The sequence below is a fragment of the Bidens hawaiensis genome, unplaced genomic scaffold, assembly GCF_021521415.1.
Source record: "Bidens hawaiensis isolate Kalapana, Puna unplaced genomic scaffold, B.hawaiensis_p1.1 tig00029669_1, whole genome shotgun sequence".
Classification (NCBI taxonomy): Eukaryota; Viridiplantae; Streptophyta; class Magnoliopsida; order Asterales; family Asteraceae; genus Bidens; species Bidens hawaiensis.
In genome coordinates, this window is record NW_027494928.1 from 90,460 (window position 1) to 96,849 (window position 6,390).

Below are 6,390 nucleotides of genomic sequence, written 5' to 3' on the forward strand. Positions count from 1 at the left end.
AGCTGATATTATTCCCACATTTAATCACTATAGCAAGCTTGTATTACATGCTTACTAACTGATTGTTAAACCAAAGTTATGAGGAGTTTAAACCAAAATGATAAACTTTTATATTTGATCTTCATTCTAAAAAGTGTAATAACCCAAATATAGTGTCTTTTAATTTATGTCTTTAATTTCACTTTATTAAACTTATTTATTAAACCAAAACCAATATGATAGTCACTTCAGGTTAAAATATATACAACGATTTAGTAGTAAAAAGCAAACAAGTGTGTGTGCATCGATAATTGGTACTTACATATACTCTATTACATATACGATAGGTACACTTGCATATTTGTGTGTGGTCTAGTTAAGATAATAATCATTTTTATAAATTTAAAACTAGACATTGTGTAAGCAAACCTTTGAAAAAATTAACACATTTTTCCATACTATTACACGCACATCAAATTTTTGGCGCCGTTGTCAGGACACATTATGAATTTTTTACAAACAATCCAACTACTTATTTAACCTTGTTTATAAAGTACATATTTAAAAACTTATCAAAATAACCAAAAATATTTTTCTATCTTCTTTGTTTTTCAATTTTAGTTTAGTTTTATTTTCTTTTATCTTTCAAGGGATAAGTTTCTCACTTTAATTTAGTTTTAATTTAGCTATTAGATTTTCTTTTTATTTTCCAAGTAGTGTATGTCCTCTGCATCTACTTTCGACCTCATTTCACCACTTTTCGAACTTGAATGCCACTTTCACCAAAGAAACGCAGTCAAGCTGATATTATTCCCACATTTAATCACTATAGCAAGCTGATATTACATGCTTACTAACTGATTGTTAAACCAAAGTTATGATGAGTTTAAACCAAAATGATACACTTTTATATTTTATCTTCATTCTAAAAAGTATAATACCCCAAAAATAGTGTCTTTCAATTTATGTCTTTAATTTCACTTTATTAAACTTATTTATCAAACCAAAACCAATATGATAGTCACTTCAGGTTAAAATATATACAACGATTTAGTAGTAAAAAGCAAACAAGTGTGTGTGTGCATCGATAATCGGTTCTTACATATACTCTATTACATATACGATAGGTACGCTTGCCTATTTGTGTGTGGTCTAGTTAAAATAATAATCGTTTTTATAAATTTAATACTAGACATTGTGTAAGCAAACCTTTGAAAAAATTAACACATTTTTCTATACCATTACACGCACATCAAATTTTTGGCGCCGTTTTCGGGGACACACGATGAATTTTTACAAACAATCCAAGTACTTATTTAACCTTGTTTATAGTGTACATATTTAAAAACTTATCAAAATAACCAAAAATATTTTTCTATCTTCTTTGTTTTTCAATTTTAGTTTAGTTTTATTTTCTTTTATCTTTCTAGAGATAAGTTGCTTACTTTAATTTAGTTTTTAATTTTGCTATTAGATTTTCTTTTTATTTTCCAAGTAGTGTATGTCCTCTGCATCTACTCTCGACCTCATTTCACCACTTTCCGAACTTGAATGTCACTTTCTCCCAAGAAACGCAGTCAGGCTGATATTTAATAACCATAATCAGTATAGCAAGCTGATATTATTCCCACATTTAATCACTATAGCAAGCTTGTATTACATGCTTACTAACTGATTGTTAAACCAAAGTTATGAGGAGTTTAAACCAAAATGATAAACTTTTATATTTGATCTTCATTCTAAAAAGTGTAATAACCCAAAAATAGTGTCTTTTAATTTGTGTCTTTAATTTCACTTTATTAAACTTATTTATCAAACCGAAACCAATATGATAGTCACTTCAGGTTAAAATATATACAACGATGTAGTAGTAAAAAGCAAACAAGTGTGTGTGTGCATCGATAATTGGTTCTTACATATACTCTATTACATATACGATAGGTACACTTGCCTATTTGTGTGTGGTCTAGTTAAAATAATAATCGTTTTTATAAATTTAAAACTAGACATTGTGTAAGCAAACCTTTGAAAAAATTAACACATTTTTCTATACCATTACACGCACATCAAATTTTTGGCGCCGTTTTCAGGGACACACGATGAGTTTTTACAAACAATCTAAGTACTTATTTAACCTTTTTTATAGTGTACATATCTAAAAACTTATCAAAATAACCAAAAATATTTTTCTATCTTCTTTGTTTTTCAATTTTAGTTCAGTTTTATTTTCTTTTATCTTTCTAGAGATAAGTTGCTTATTTTAATTTAGTTTTTAATTTTGCTATTAGATTTTCTTTTTATTTTCCAGGTAGTGTATGTCCTCTACATCTACTCTCGACCTCATTTCACCACTTTCTGAACTTGAATGTCACTTTCTCCCAAGAAACACAGTCAGGCTGATATTTAATAACCATAATCAGTATAGCAAGCTTATATTATTCTCAAACTTAATCACTATAGCAAGCTGATATTAAATGCTTACTAACTGATTGTTAAACCAAAGTTATGAGGAGTTTAAACCAATATGATACACTTTTATATTTTATCTTCATTCTAAACAGTATAATACCCCAAAAATAGTGTCTTTCAATTTATGTCTTTAGTTTCACTTTATTAAACTTATTTATCAAACCAAAACCAATATGATAGTCACTTCAGGTTAAAATATATACAACGAGTTTTGCCGTAAGGCAGGTGACAAACCAGGATCCGAACACATTAATCACACCAAACGACATCTACATGGTCTTAAAAGTTTTAACAAATCAAAATAAAATGTTCAGAGTACTTAAGTGCTAGTGCGGAAGCTAAACAAAGTGCGGGAGCCATCTCCCAAACAAGTTTAAATAATTCATGGCGCTACAAGCGCAAAACCAATATCAAATAAATGTTTTCAAACTTAAACCAATGCGAGTCCATGCATGCAATGTTATCCTAATCCAAGTGCTTGCTAGTGACCTGAGGAAAACATGCTAAAAAGAGTCAACACATATGGTTGGTGAGTTCACAGGTTTTCAAAGTAAGTTATGCTCTATCAGTTCATAAACATTTATAAATAAAAGTGGCCCATGGTTAACTACACTTAGTTAACTCGTTGCCGCATAGTGTTATGTTTCCATCACGACCGAAGCTGACTAGTTATTACCTCAAGTCAAGTATTGCCAAAACTTAACAATGTTTGGTCAAAGTTACACCCCGTTCGACCTCCAGTCGAGAATAATACAGGGTGGGGTTTGTCAAACCCAATAGTACTATTTAAATTTACTATGCCAGTTAACCTTAGTTAACGGTCCGATGTTCGTGAGGACTTTCCATGGCAAAGAAACCCTACGTTATAAGCAACCAAACGGTTGTGTAAAGATTTAGAGCAAGTAAAGTAAAACAGTTTTGCATGTTTCCTCCCCCAAAGGAAAGGCATAAAAGTGGGGCTGTAAACTCACCTTGTTGGTGCTGCGGGTATTACACAAATTCGACCGAAGTAAATGCGTCACGTGCTAAGACCCTAAAAATGCAAATACGTAAGTAACTTGTGGGATGGTTCCTAGAACCACTAGTATCCAACAATCTCCCATTGTTATTAAAAAGACTTTTGACCAAAGTTTGACTTTTGTTGACTTTGACTAAAGTTGACTTTGACTAAAGTTTTGACATTTGACTAAAATATTGACCTTTGACTAAAAGGTTGGACTTAGAATGTTTACCTTATAATTCTAGTCACACATAATCAATCATCAAGTATACACACTTAGACATATTCCTTGAAATTCTATGATCAATACACTTTCACAACATCACAAGCAAGACTAACTATTTAGTCAACTAGTTCTAAGTTGACTTAAAAAGTCAAAATTCTAATTTACCACAACTAACATATCACAATTTGCAATTATCTCAATTCAACTAACACCTTTATCACCTTTAACAATTTATACCACCTAAACCGATTTTTCTCATCAATCAAAACTCACAATTAAATTACCAAATAAATCACACATGTACACATCAGTATTAGGTTCAACATATATTTTTCTCACAATTTTTGGATTTACCAATTCATCCAGAATATTCATATACTACAACAACATGATTTATATTTCTACAACAACACAGCAGTAATAAAAAATTTGTCAAAAATTCCATATTTGTCCAATTGATGCAAGACCAATTGGACTAGATTCCTAATTCAATTTACAACATCCTAGAAGTAGAATTATATCCATATCTATTTTTATCATCAAGTTAGGAAATTTACAACTCAACTCAGAATTATTTTCTCTAATTTAGATTTGCATCTTGATTTTGTAAATTAATAAAAAGTATTCAAACAGTGTCCAAAAATTAAGATTTCGGACTTCCTGAAAACTATATTCAAAGTACATGTTCATAGAATCAAAAATCGATCAAAAACCCAAACATATCATCAAGTTATCAACAATCCAAATCCGTCACATCTAATCTGCCAATAAACAGTTTTAACCACAATCAACTATAAATCACAACTTTTCTATCCTTTGATTCAACAATCATCAAGAAACATTCTTGCTAAATAAAATTTCATGTCTTATTTTTATCCATTTGATTTCCTAAGAAAAGTAAAAACACATGTATTTATAAAAGACTCAACAATACTAACCAAGACACATACTAATCTTTTTGACTTGTCAAACTTTGATCATCCCCTTTCATGATCCAACCATTTGGATACAAGGTTCATATGAATTAAAAGAAAAAGAAACATATAAACATAATAATCTACTCACTTTGCTTGATCAAATGCTTAAACCCTTGTTTACTAATAATCACCAACTTGTTTGTTTTGAAGATGATACTTGAAGATGATTGTTTGTATGAAAGAAAATGAGAGTATGTGTGTGTGTGTGAGTATCACGGCCAAAGAGAGAGGAAAAGGGAAAGGAAAAGGTGTTGGCATCCAATAGTTGTAACCTCCTTGTTATTAACAACCCTTTATGATTGATTTAATGAATAAAATTACTTAGGTTAACTTTTATTAACTCATGTGTGACATGCTACATATTTTAATAAACATTTCCTATGTAACATAACCTAAGGTTCCATTTAAAAAATAAACATGTTACATGACATACAATATAACCTATTTAATCATTTAACTTACTTACAATCACATCATCATGTAATAACCATAATATAACATATTAATCACATAGCACATTATACTTATCATACATGTTATATGACATGTTTATTATAACATGCAAGACGAGTTTATTATCCTAGTTTTAATTAGTCACTTATCCTTGTTTAATTCAACAATGACACGTTGACTTAAATATACGCATACATGACATCACATGTACAAGAGTTCATACTCATAGTTAACAGAACTAACTGAGTTTATAGACATAGTCAACAAGATTTAACTGGGTTTAGTTAACAGAGTTAACCTAAAAATGCTGGATGTCACATCATCCCCTTGTTAAAAGAATTTTCGTCCCGAAAATTAATGTGATGTCACCACTAGACTGGGACATGAAAGGGATAGAAAAGAAAAATTTTAGGTGTCACATCATCCCCTTGTTAAAAGAATTTTCGTCCCGAAAATTTAAATCGTACCTATGGTTTGGCTTCAGGTTTAAATAGGTGTGGATACTTTTCTTTCATCTGGTCTTTGCGCTCCCATGTGAACTCTGGTCCACGCTTAGAGTTCCAACGAACGCGAACGATAGGAGTTTTACTGTGCCTACGGGTCTTTACGTCCTGATCCATGATTTCCACCGGCTCTTCGATGAAACGTAACTGTTCGTCCACTTCTAGTTCCTCCAAAGGAACTATCAAGTTTTCGTTAGCCAAACACTTTTTAAGATTTCATACGTGGAAGACGTTATGTACCCCGCGGAGTTGTTCCGGTAAGTCCAACCTATAAGCCACTGGACCGATTCGTTCCACGATTTCGAATGGCCATACGTAACGCGGGCTAAACTTTCCCCGTTTTTCGAAACGAATGACACCCTTCCACGGTGCCACTTTTAATAAAACTTTGTCCCCGACTTCAAATTCCAAAGGCCTTCTACGCTTATCAGCATAACTTTTCTGACGATCACGTGCTGCTGCCATACTGTTTCGGATCTGAACTATCCTCTCCGTCGTTTCATGAACTATTTTAGGGCAGTTAGTTGGCTCTCACCCACTTCCGCCCAGTAGAGTGGTGATCGGCATTTACGCCCATACAGAGCTTCAAAAGGGGCTGCTTGTATGCTCGTATGGTAACCGTTATTATAAGAGAACTCAACCAAAGGAAAGTGCATCTCCCAACTGCTCCCAAAATCGATGATGCACGCCCTTAACATATCCTCCAATGTTTGTATTGTTCGCTAGCTCTGACCGTCTGTTTGTGGATGATAAGCCGTGCTCATATCCAGTCGTGTACCCAAC